This window comes from Carcharhinus amblyrhynchos, chromosome 10 (genome assembly GCF_965287045.1).
Source record: "Carcharhinus amblyrhynchos chromosome 10, sCarAmb.v2.hapA, whole genome shotgun sequence".
Classification (NCBI taxonomy): domain Eukaryota; kingdom Metazoa; phylum Chordata; class Chondrichthyes; order Carcharhiniformes; family Carcharhinidae; genus Carcharhinus; species Carcharhinus amblyrhynchos.
Window position 1 is genome coordinate 70071671 of NC_137333.1, and position 13272 is coordinate 70084942.

The 13272-nt window shown below is 41.2% G+C and overlaps 1 protein-coding gene across 5 annotated transcripts in view; it reads left to right on the forward strand.

Moving 5' to 3' along the window:
• The window catches only part of zmym2 (zinc finger, MYM-type 2), a 109494-nt gene that overhangs the window by 24971 nt on the left and 71251 nt on the right, over positions 1-13272 (forward strand). The window lies entirely within an intron of this gene.

Consider the following 13272-nt stretch of genomic DNA (forward strand, 5'->3'; position numbering starts at 1 on the left):
GAAAATACGTTACAGAAGCCATCACAATCAATTTCTGGCCAAATTTTGGACAAGACCACACAGACACGAAACTGAGGAGCAATATTCTACTAGTGGATGTGTAAATACAACAAAATAAATTGAAGATGCTGTCTTTTTTTTCATTCACTTGCCTCATTTTATCAGTGCATGCGTACACATTGTCATCCGTTTGTCGAAGAACAGTATGACTCAAATTATGCTTTTAAAATTTTGATCCCTAATTTTGGAGCAAACAATGTTTTTTTTTATTATTTCATGAGATATGGGCATTGCTGGCAAGGCCCTAACTTCCATTGAGTTAACCATGTTTCTGTCGATCTTGAGTCAGTGTAGGCCAGATCAAAACAAGGACGGCAGATTTCCTTCCCTGAAGGATATTAGTGAATCACACAGGTTTTAACAACAATGGGTGATAGTTGGCCTGATCACCATGATTGAGGTTAGCTTTCAGTTCCAGATTTATTAATTGAATTTAAATTCAACCAGATGCCATGATGGAATTTGAACCTATGACCCCAGAGCATTAGTTTGGTCCTGAACTATTAGTCCAGTGAAATAAAGACCATGCACCATCTCCCCATTTTGAAAGACAATTAAGCAGAAGCTGACAACGATGCTGATGGTACCTAGGAAATTAGGTACAAGTAATATATTCAGACAACAAATCTATCCAAATTCAGCTCTAGAATAACAGAATTGGGCAAAATTATCCACTCCAAAACTGGGCTGCTCAGTTGTTCAGAAAATACAAATATGATGGGCAGAGAACAGTCATGTGTACATTAACCACGATCCACTTCCTTTTTGCCCCATTCTGAAATTGGTCCAGCCTCATTTTGGGAGTGTGCAGAATGTCAGCATGTGTTGCACATGAATTCAGACGTTTACTTCATTTTCAGAAAGATAAACTTCCTACCATCTAACATAATTTACTTTGTCATTCAAATGCAGGTCCTATTTTTCTCCCTGAACTATCAAACTGGAATTGTTTATTTATTGAAACACAAATCAACTGCTTTGTGATTTTCTGTACCTTTTTATCAGACTGTCTCTATAGTAAATAGGCTCAAGGAGCTGGGCCTATCTGAGTAACTATGGTTCTTTAATTCTTTAACAACCTCTGTTTCTTCTGCCCTGTCGGTTCCTTCAATGTCTAAGATCACCTCTCATTCCTCAACACCAGAAACTGGACGCAATGGGAACACCTCTCGCTGCAAGTTCTCCTCAAAGTCTCAAACCATCCTGACTTGGAACCATATTGTGCTGCCTCACTGTCACTGGGCCAGAATCCTGGAACTCTTCAGTGCACACACATACAGGAACATTGTGATACTGGATGATCTGCATATGATCCTAGCAATTTTACATAAATAACATGGTCTATCATGTCATTCCTAGAATCTTCAAGTTAGACCTTCTCCAACAGTTACACCAGCGGACATCTGATATTACCAGTGCACAACTAGGGCAAGCAACTCCATTTGGTGGCTATTGAAGACATGATTTTCAACTACTTGTGCCATCCAAGAACAAGACTGCAACAATTCACTGATGACGTTCTCCTTTCCAACCTGAGCATGGGAATGCATTGGAATTAATCTTGTTGACTTCAGCATCTTGAATTATTGCTCTTGGTGGATCGAGATCAAATAGCCACATGGACCCACCTCAAATGATTGTTAACACATTCAAGGAAATATTTGTTGTGCATGGCATCCCTAATTTACTTCTGATAACAGCCTGTAGTTTGGCAATGACTGCTTTAAACACTTCACTGAGGTACATGACTTGTCCTCATCAGCTTGCGCAGGTACCGCAAGTCAATGGGAATGATGAGAGATAGTCCATATGGCCAAATCCTTGTTGACATGGACCTAGCCTCAGAGTTACTAGTCTGTGCCATTACGCAGTGGCCTTCCTCCATCAAGATTACACACAGTTCCTGAAATTTCCACATAGTCTTCCACCTTGTCTCATGATAGAGATGGAAGAGATGCAGGGCAAAAGAGAACCACTACCATGTGCACTGGACCTGACATCCAACCCTTGGCACAAAATAAATATCTGACAGCATTCTTACCAGGAAGCCTGTCTGGGTCTGAGACCAGAAATGGTCCGGCTAGGTTTTGAATCAGTCCATTCATCCGCGTTCCTATTTTGTGCCCACTGACTATTCCTTCCTCAAGCAGAACATATCCTATAATGGAATCCGCCATCAGGCAATCTTTACCTGACTAGACAACTGAGAAGACAACCCGAACAACTTCACAGCGCCTTCCAAACCCATGACCACTATCATCTAGAAAGACTTTAGCATATATCTGGAAGCGCCACCACCTGGCGGTTCTCCTGCAAGTCACTTACCATCCTGACCTAGAAATGTATCGCTGTTCCTACATTGACACTGGATTAAAATTCTTGAATTCCCTCCCTAACAGAAGTGGGATGTACCTATACCTCAGGGACTGCAGCAGCCCAAGAACACAACTCACCACCACCTTCAAAATGTTGGTCTAACCAGTGACGCCTATAATCATGTAAAATGGATTAAAAGTAATATCTTGACTGGTTAAACTGTAGCTTTATTGACTTTCCACTTTTGTGCACCATGTCAAGTGTTATTTGTGCCTTTTTCATACAAAGTTTACTCAACAGCATATGTATCTCACTAGAAACCACATTAATACTGGCAAAATCCAGCTATTTTATTTGGAATTATAATTCTCTCTCGTGACCTCATCATCACAAAGCCTAAATCAAGTACTACTTTTATTTTACTTAACCTTATGTTGATTCTCACCACTGAGTTATAGAAAGATTTTATTCCACATTCTGTTCAAGTGCAAGTACTACAGAGCACTGCACCGTTAAATGAATCTGATTATTAAAGGGCTAAAATTCCTTGTGATCAATTTGTTCAAATTTATTTTATCTACTTGCACAGCAAGTTCTGGAGCACAAGTCTTCAAGAGTATTGCTGGAATATTGTCAGAGCCCATTGCCTTTGCAGTTTCCAGTGCTTTCAGCCATTTGATATTTATGGAATTGGCTGAAGAATGACATCTGTGATGCTGGGAACATCTGGAGGAGGTTGAGTTGGATCATCCACTTGGCACTTCTGGCTGAAGATTGTTGCGAATGCTTCAGCCTTATCTTTTGCAAATATGTGTTGGGCTCCTCCGTCACTAAGGATGGGGATATTTGTGGAGCTTTAGTTGTCCACCACTATTCATGACTGGATGTGGCAGGACTGCAGAGCTTAGGTCTGATCTGTTGGTTTTAGAATTACTTTGCTCTATTTATTACTCGCTGCTTACACTGTGTGGCGCACAAGTAGTCCTGTGTTGTAGCTTCAACAGGTTAATGCCACATTTTTAGGTATCCTGCTCCTGGCATGCCTGGACTCCTCTTTAAGCTGGGCTTGATCCCTGGGCTTGGTGATAATGGTAGAATAGGGGGAAATACAGAGCCATGAGGTTACAGATTGTGGTTGAGTACAATTCTGCTGCTGCTCATGGATGCCCAGTGTTGAGTTGCTACATCTGTTCTATATTCCACTTAGCAGAATGGTAATGCCACATCGCATAATGGCAGGTATCCTCGAAGTGAAGATGGGAACTTGTCTCCACAAGGTCAGTGCAGTGGTCACCCCTATTGTCATGGGCAGATGTATCTGCAGCAGGCGGTTGTATGTTTTTCCCTCTTGTGAATCCCTCACTACCGGCCATATTAACATCTCTATCATTTAGGACTCAGTGTGGAGATGTTGGCGTTGGACTGGGGTAAACACAGTAAGAAGTCTCACAACACCAGGTTACGGTCCAACAGCAAACACACTAGCTTTCGGAACGCTGCTCCTTTGTCACTTGCTACCAAATAAACCTGTTGGACTTTAACCTGGTGTTGTGAGACTTCTTACTGTGTTTAGGACTCGGCCAGCTAAGTCTGTGGTGGTACTGCCAAGCCACTCTTGGTGATGGGCATTAAAGTCCCCCACCCAGAATAAAATCTGTGCCTTTGCTACCCAATACTTCCTCCAAGTGGTGTTCAACACGGAGGAGTACTGAGTCATCAGCTGCTGGGGAGGCAGACTGTGGTACTCAGCCAGAGGTTTCTTTGTCTATCTTTGAACAGGTGCCATGAGACTTCGTGGGATCCAGGGTCAATGTTTAGAACTCCCAGGGCAACTCCCTCCCAACTGTATACTAACGTGCAGGGTCTGTCCTGCTGGTGGGACAGGACATACCCAGGAATAATGATGGTATCTAGGACATTGTAAAGTATGATTCCATGAGTATACCTGGCAGACTATTGCTTGACTATTCTGAGACAGCTCTCCCAATTTTGACACAAGTTAGTAAGGAGGACTTTGCAGGGCTGGGTTGTCATTGTTGTTTCTGGTGCCTTAGTAGATGCAGAATGGTCCGTCTGGTCTCATTCTTTTGGGGTTTTTTTTTGTAGCGTTTGAATGCAATTGAGAGGCTTGCAAGGCCATTTCGGACAGTTTTTAAGAGTCAACTACATTGCTTTAGGTCTGAAGTCACACGTGGGTCAGATCTCATTTGCTAAAAGACATTGTTAATGTTGAAAAATTTCAACTGATTTAATAATGATTTTGTGGTTATCATTTGACTTTTAATTCCAGATATTTTGAGCTTAAATTCCACCATTTGCTGTGTAAGTTCCCACCCTCACGTGACCTAAAGAACATGAAACTAGTCATTTCTAGTAATGCTTCACATGCTCATCTTGATGGATATTTAGACCTGATTGGCTTTATAATAGTGCTCGTGAGTGAAAAAGAGAAATGCTGTCCTTTACTTTGGGAAGCTAAAAAAGTATAAAGGGTTGTTTAAAAATTGACTTTACTCAAGTCAGTGAATATGGAGTTCTGTTTGTCATATATGCTGCATCAGAGCGGATGGTGGGGAAGGGGATGGTAACTAATGGTGTGCCCATTGCATGTTAGATGATTAGACATTAATGGTATTATGTATACTTGACAAAAATGAGTGAGAATAGGTTATAGGCTTATTGAAACAAAGAAACAACAAACAATGCAGCACAACAACAGGTCCTTCAGCCTCCAAGCCTGCACCAATCATGTGTTCCTAACTAGAGCATCCTTTCGTATCCCTCTATTCCCAGTCTGTTCATGTGGCCATCTAGATAAGTCTTATATGATCCTAGCGTGTTTGCCTTTTGATACACATGCTGGAGAAAAGGGAAATCTCAAATTAGGTGGTAGATTCAAGTCATCAACCATTGAATTCCTTTTCATAAAGAAATGCATGCACAAAAAGAAATTGTTAGGAGACCTGGAGAATGGACGTTTTGTAGTGTAAAACTTTATACAGAATATATAGACTCTATTTAATTTGGTTGTACAGTGAAAACGCAATTTTACACGCCCCGATTTAGTGCGAATTTGGATATAACACGATGAATCATTGGACCCTTTTTTTTGCTCTTTCCGGGGATCTGAAATGTTTTTGGTGAGTTAATTTCGTATTTTCTTAGATCAAAATGGAACAAACTGCTAGAAAAAGACAATCTCTTTCTGTGAAAGATAAGCTTCATGCACTTGACGTGATCAAGACTAAAAGTCAAACTCAAATTGCACAAGACCTCAGGATACTGGAATTAACACTTCGTGACTGGAAATCTCAAGAAGAAATGTTGCGTGCATCGCTTTGCAAAGTTGAAGATGTGCGTGAGGCAGAGCCCCTGTCTGAATGCAGCAAAGAAGAGCTACACCAGTGGCACACTGCTGACAATGAACGCCTAACATATGAGCATCTGATGGACGCCAAAATCGTTTGTAACGTAACTATAGCACCGCCAGAGGCAAGCGTCCCAGTTTTCGAGCCACAAGAAGTGTCTGAAGCTATTGAACACCTCAAGGCTAGCCTCTGTTGGCTGGAGACGCAGGAGGTGGACCATATAAAAATCCTCCAACCAGCCAGTGAAATGCATGTTCAAGCAAGGAACACTCGATCACTTTTTTAAGAAATAAACTTTTTATTAAAAAGCTTTACTAAAAATTAATTTGTTTTAATTTCTACCGTAACAACAATTTATTCATGGAGTTCTTTAATTAAAAGGTAATTTACTTGCCAGATGATGGTAAACATTATAAAAATTGGGTCAAATATGGCAATAATAGGGGTGTTTTAGGATGTTAGGTCAACACTGGGTCAGTTTGAAAGCTAATTTTCTTGAACCCTGATTTAGTGTGACCCCCTTTTTTTCGTGATAACATTTTATGGACTCCAACTATCACATTATAACAGGGCCGCACAGTATATATTCTAACATTTAAAATAGAAAATAATGTTAATTCTATAGTAATTGTTTAATTATAGACATTAACTGGGGATTTACTAGAGCTAATGACACAGACTAAGTCTTGTGTTAAAAGTTGCATGTTTGTGATATATAACTGCAAATAAATGAATGTATAAGTGTGTAAACATTGGCTCTATTTCTACCCTTCACTTTCTGGCGTAGAACACCAAAGGGTTCCTTGCATCAGGATGATGAGTACAAGGACGAGAAAAGATCAACATCAAGTTTGCCTCTATCCTGAATGTTGCACTCCGGTGAAAAATAAAGGCAGGGAAGAAAGCTTTAGTCGAGTCCAGGGAACTTTCTCTGTGCCCCCCCGCCTCCCCCATCCAACAGGCAATCAAACAGGCTTGAAACTATGATAACAAGTATCATTTTCATCAACCCACCTATCTTATTACTCAAAATGTCATCTACTCATAAAGAATTTGCTAGCTCCCTTTTTTTGCTTTGCGTAGTCAGAGAGGTTTACAGTCGTAGAGGTTTACAGCATGGAAACAGACCCTTCGGCTCAACTTATCCATGGCACTCTTTTTTTTTTATTTAACCCCTAAACTAGTCCCAGTTGCACACAATTGGCCCGTACACCTCTATACCCATCTTACTCATGTAACTAATCACTTTTTAAAAGACAAAATTGTACCCACCTCTTCTACTGCCTTTGGCAGCTTGTTCCAGACACTCACCATGCTCTGTGTAATAAAAAAAAAATTGCCTCTCTGGACCCTTTTGTATCTCTCCCCTTTCACCGTAAATCTATGCCCTCAGGTTTTAGACTCCCTACCTTTGGGAAAAAATACTGACTGCCTAGCTGATGGATGCCCCTCATTATCTTGTAGACCTCTAAGATCACCCCTCAGCCTTCTACACTCCAGAGGAAAAAGTCCCAGTCTATTCAGCCTCTCTTTATAACTCAATCCATCAAATCCTGATAGCATCCTAGTAAATCTTTTCTGCACTTTTTCTAATTTAATAATATGCTTTCTATAGTAGAGTAACCAGAACTGTATGTAGTATTCCAAGTGTGGCCTGACCAATGTCCTGTACAATTTCAATGAGATGTTCCAACTCCTGTATTCAATATTCTGACCAATGAAACCAAGCATGCTGAATGCTGCCTTCACCACTCTGTCCACCTGTCACACCATTTTCAAGGAGCTATGAACCTGTACCCCAAGATCTCTCTATTCTATAACTCTCCCCAATGCCCTATCATTGGCTTATTCAGTTAGTTTACCAAATGCATCACCTGGCATTTATCTAAATTAAACTCCATCTGCTGTTCGTCAGCCCACTGGCCCAACTGATCAAGATCTCTTTGCAAACCAAGATAACCTTTTTCACTGTCCACTATGCTACCAATCTTGGTACCATCTGCAAACTTACTAACCACGCCTCCTATATTCTCATCCGAACCATTAATATAAATGACAAATAACAGTGGACCCAGCACCAATCCCTGAGGCACACTGCTGGTTACAGTTCTCCAGTTTGAAAAACCATCCTCTACAACCACCCTCTGGCTTCTGTCATCAAGCCAATTTTGTATCCATTTAGCTACCTCACCTTGGATCCCACGAGATTTAACTTTATGCAACAACCTACTATGCGGTACCTTGTCAACGGCCTTGCTGAAGTCCGTGTAGACAACATCACTGTCGTCATCTACCTCCTTGGTTACTCCTTTAAAAAACTCAATCAAATTTGTGATATATAATTTTCCACTCCTGAAGCCATGCTGACTGTCCCTCATCCGTCCTTGTGTCCCTAAATGCCTGTGGATCCTGGCTCAAAATACCTTCCAACATCTTAACCCACCCAGATGTGAGGCTCACTGGCCTGTAGTTCTCAAGCTTTTCCCTGAAGCCCTTTTTAAACAAAAACACAGCATTTACCACCCTCCAATCTTCAGGCACCTCACCTGTGACTATCGATGATTCAAATATCTCTGCTAGGGGGCCCACAATTTCCTCCCTGGCCTCCCACAATGCCCTCAACAGTAAATACTGATAAGAAATATTCATTTCGGCTTTGATGATTCAAATATCTCTGCTAGGGGGCCCACAATTTCCTCCCTGGCCTCCCACAATGCCCTCAACAGTAAATACTGATAAGAAATATTCATTTCGGCTTTCACCCATCTCTTATGGATCCACACATAGATGACCTTGTTGATCCTTAAGAGACCCTGCTCTCTCCCTAGTTACTGTTTTGGCTTCTATGTATTTGTCGAAACTCTTTGTAATTCTCCTTTGCGTTATCTACCAAAACAATCTTGTGTCCCCTTTTTGTCCTCTTGATTTTCTCTTTCGTTCTGCTCTCATAAGAGCAAATCCTTACCTGCAGGTTGTGATCATGTAATTTAATCTAGAGGTCTCTGAAAGATACCATCATCCAGTCCAAATCTATGTACTTTTGTCATCTGTGCTCCTTGTTTTCCCTTGACTTTCTTGTTCAGGTACTCTATCCACATAACAGAAACTAATCCGTAATTGCCTGAATTTTGACCAGCCATCAGGACCCCATCCCATTAATATACAGATCCACTTCAATGTTCTCAGTCACTTTCAATGCCAATAAATCATAGCTCCATATAACATTGCTTGATATAAGTACTCCATTATAAAACTATTGTCGGTTCCTTCAGCACCACAGGACACCTACAGCGCTCATAAAATATTAGAAATAATTGCACAGTTTAGATACGTTATTAAATGAAAATTCATTTTGGAGTTCTTGCCACGTCTCCATTTATTTCAGTAGAACATCCATGACTGCATAACAATCAAGGAGTAACCCCTACACTGATAAAATTCACTTGGCTTTTCTTTCATCTGACACCTCACCAGAGCAATGTGGGTGAGCTGAGCAGTGTGAGCTGTGGTGTATTTATGTTGCCTCATGATTGGATTATTTGCCTATCCAGGAGTGCTGCTGGATGCAGTGCCTTGTGACATTGAGTGTTAATTGTGATGTTAAGTCCACTCTGATGAAAATACTGCTGCTAATCCAGTGACTCTAAGATCACGAGAGATGGGTAGGAGTAGACTATTTGGTCTCTCAGATTTGCTCGAATATTCGATAAAATCATGGCGGATCCAACTGTGGCCTTAATTCCACTCTCTGGCCTGTTCGCCATAACTCTTGGTTCCTTAGTCAATTTGTCTTCATTCTGCTTTAAGCATATTCAATAACCCAGCCTCTACAGCTCTGCAGGGAAGAGAATTACAAAGAAACAAAATCCTCCTCGTCCCATCTTAAATGGGAATCCCCTTATTTTTTAAACTGTGCCCCTGAGTTCCAGACTCCCTCACGAGGGGAACCATCCTCTCAGCATCTATTCTGTCAAGGCCCCTCAAAATCTGTGTTTCAATAACATCAGCTCTCATTGTTCTAAACTCCATTGAGCATTGGCCGAAAATGCTGAACGTTTCATTGTAAGACCGTCCCTTCATTCCAGGAATCAGTCAATTGAACCTTTCCTGAACTGTTTCCAGCACAGTTAGATCTTGCCTTGAGTAAGGAACCCAAAATTGTACACATTCCTCCAGATAAGATCTTCCACAAGCCATGCGTAGTTGTCGCAGCATTTCCCTAATTTATGTTCCATTCCCCCACCGCCACCCCTCCCCCTTGCAATAAAGCTCAAAATTCCATTTGCCTTCCAGATCACTTTCTATACCAATACTTCTGTCTCAGATTCCTGTAGTCTCTCTCCATCTAGTCATAGAATCCGTACAGTACAGAAGGAGGCTATTTAGCCCATCTAGCCTGCACCAACTCCTGAATAGAAATATCTGAATAATATTCTGCTTTTCTATTTTTGCTGCCAAAGTCTCAGATTTTCGCAACTTTATGGTCCACCTATCAATTTTTTTGTCCACTGACTTAACCTAGCTATGTCCCTTTGCACAGTATGCTCTCTGCGTAATATGCTTTCTTTACTGTCTCATCAGTAAATTTAATTCACATACATTCAGTCCCTTTGTCCAAGTCATTAATAGATCCTAAATATTTGAGGCACCAACACTTAACCCTGTGACTATCTACTAGTTACCGTTTGCTAACCAGTAAACAGTTCTGTTTCCTGTTAACTAACTAATATGCTAAAAAGTTACTCCTAACACCAAGAGCTCTTTATCATGCTTCATAACCTTTTATGTGGTATCAAATGGCTTTTTGGAAATCCAAATGCGCTATGCCTGGTTGTGTTTTATCCACCCTACTTGTTACACCTTCAAAGAACTCAAATTTGTGAAACCCAATTTCTGTTTCACGAAACCATGTTGACTTTGCCTGAATGTATTCTGATTTTCTAAGTGTCTTGCTATTAATACATTTTCCCTATGACAGACTTTAGGCAAACTGGCCCACTGTCTCCCTCCTTTCTTAAATAAGCATGCTACATTTGTGGTTTTACAATCTACTAGCACCTTTCCAGAATCCACAGAATTTTGGAAGATCACAACCAATGCTTCTACTACCTCTGCAGTTACTTTTAAGTTGGTAGGATGAAAGCATCAGGTCATTCCATTATAGTAATGCCTTGGCCAATTAGCGTTGACTTGCCAACAATCAGCACAATTTACAATATAAATTGTGATTGTTTGAAGTTTAGCATTATTGTATTTGTTCCAGTGAGTGTAATGTGAAAAGTTTTGACAACATGTCTCTCTTTTTGGAAATATACATTATTAATTCCCATGTTGCATCCTCTAAGGACAAGTGGTCACTTTAGCTAGTTTTTTTCCTCCACAGGATATTAGCGTTGCTGGCTAGGCTAGCATTTATCACCCATCGTTAATTGCTCTTAAAAAGGTAGTTCTTCTTGAACTGCTGCAGGCCAGGTGTCCTATCCCAAAGTATACCTGCTTTGTCCTGGGAGATGGCAAGTATTCCATCATGCTCCTGATATCTATATTATAGATAGTGGTCAAGCTTTGGGGAGCCAGGAGATGAGTTAATTCATGGGAGGATTTCTAGCCTCTGACTTGCTCTGGCGGCTATAGCATTTATATGGCTGGTTCAGTTCAGTCTCTTCAGGCAACCGCACAACCTCAAACAGACCGTTGTTCACAGCAAACTACCCAGCCTTCAGGAGAACAGTGACCACAATACCACACAACCCTGCCGCAGCAACCTCTGCAAGACATGCTGGATCATCGACATGGATGACATCATCACACGTGAGAATACCATCCACCAGGTACACGGTATATACTCTTGCAACTCAGCCAACGTTGTCTACTTAATACGTTGCCAGAAAGGATGTCCCGAAGCATGGTACATTGGGGAGACCGTGCAGACGTTACAACAATAGATGAATGAACGTCCGTCAACAATCACCAGGCAAGAATATTCCCTTCCTGTTGGCGAACACTTCAGCGGTCACGGGCATTCGGCTTCTGACCTTAGGGTAAGCATTCCCGAAGGTGGCCTTCACGACACACGACAACGCAGAGTTGCTGAGCAGAGACTGATAGCCAAGTTCCACACACATGAGGACGGTGTCAACAGGGATCTTGGGTTCATGTTGCACTATCTGTAACCTCCATGGCTTACCTGGGTTTGCAAAACCTCCCTTACTGTACTGTCTGGAGACAATAAGCATCTCTTTAACCTGTGCTCAATGCTCCTTCCACTCATGTTGTCGGCCACTTTAAGACTTGAATAGCAGGGTAGGTGTAAAGATTCACATTCAAATCAGTAATCTGTAAACTGTCTGTGCTGTTATATGCTCTGTCCGAGGCCAGTACTCTCCGTTCACCTGACAAAGAGGCAAACCTCGAAAGCTTGTGAGTTTACTATAAAATAAATTGGTTGGACTTAAACCTGGTGTTGTCAGACTTCTTACTGTGTTTATCCCAGTCCAACGCCGGCATCTCCACATCAGTTTAGTCTCTGGTCAGTGGTCACTCCAGAATGTTGATAGTGGCTGATTCAACAATGATAATGTCGTTGAATATCATGGGGTGATAGTTGAATAATAGTTGGAGGTGTTCATTGCCTGGCACTTGTGTGAATGTTACTTGACAATTATCAGCCCAAGCCTGAATATTGTCCAGATCTTGCTGCATATGGACTCCTATTGCTTCAGCATTTGAAGAGCTGCAAACAGTGTTGAACATTGTGCAGTCAACCGCAAATCTTGCCACTTCTGACATTGTGATGAAGGGAAGATTATTGATGAAGCAGCTAAAGATGGTGGAACTAATACCATAATGTCCTGGGACTGACATTATTGACCTCTAACTTTGTGAAAAAGAAATTGGATTTAACTAATCTGTTTGAGATTTTGAGAAAGTAATATTCCAAGTGCATAAAGAGGAACCAGTAGATGTAGTGTAAGATTTCCAGTAGACATTTAATAGTGTGCTACATCAAAGATTACTACACAAGACAAGAGTATGTAGTATAGATAACAAATTAATATGGATAAAGGATTGATTGGCTAACAGGAAGCTAAAAGTAGGGATACATTGGTTGGATTGACAAGGTTTAACTAGTAGAGTGCCAGAGATCAGTGGTGGATTCTCAGCTTCTTGTTTTTTGGCAGTCCTCAGGGTTGAGGATGACTTGCCTCCATTCTGGGGAGGTGGATTCTGCGGTGGCTGAATACTGGAGCCACAGACTGTGCTGCAGGTTTAACAGGTGATATTGATGATCAAAAGTACGCTGCTGGGCAATAGTTGGCCAGGTTGGTTGTTTTTTTTTGTACCGGACATTACTGGGCAATTTTCCGCATTGTCGGGCAGATGCCAGTGTTGTAGGTGTAACAGATTGGCTAAGGACATGGTTAGTTCTGGAGCAAAAGTCTTCAGGACTGTTGCCAGAAAGTTGCCAAAGCCCATAGCCTTTGCAGTATAATGTCCTTTCTTATATTTACTATTTGCTTTTTAAATT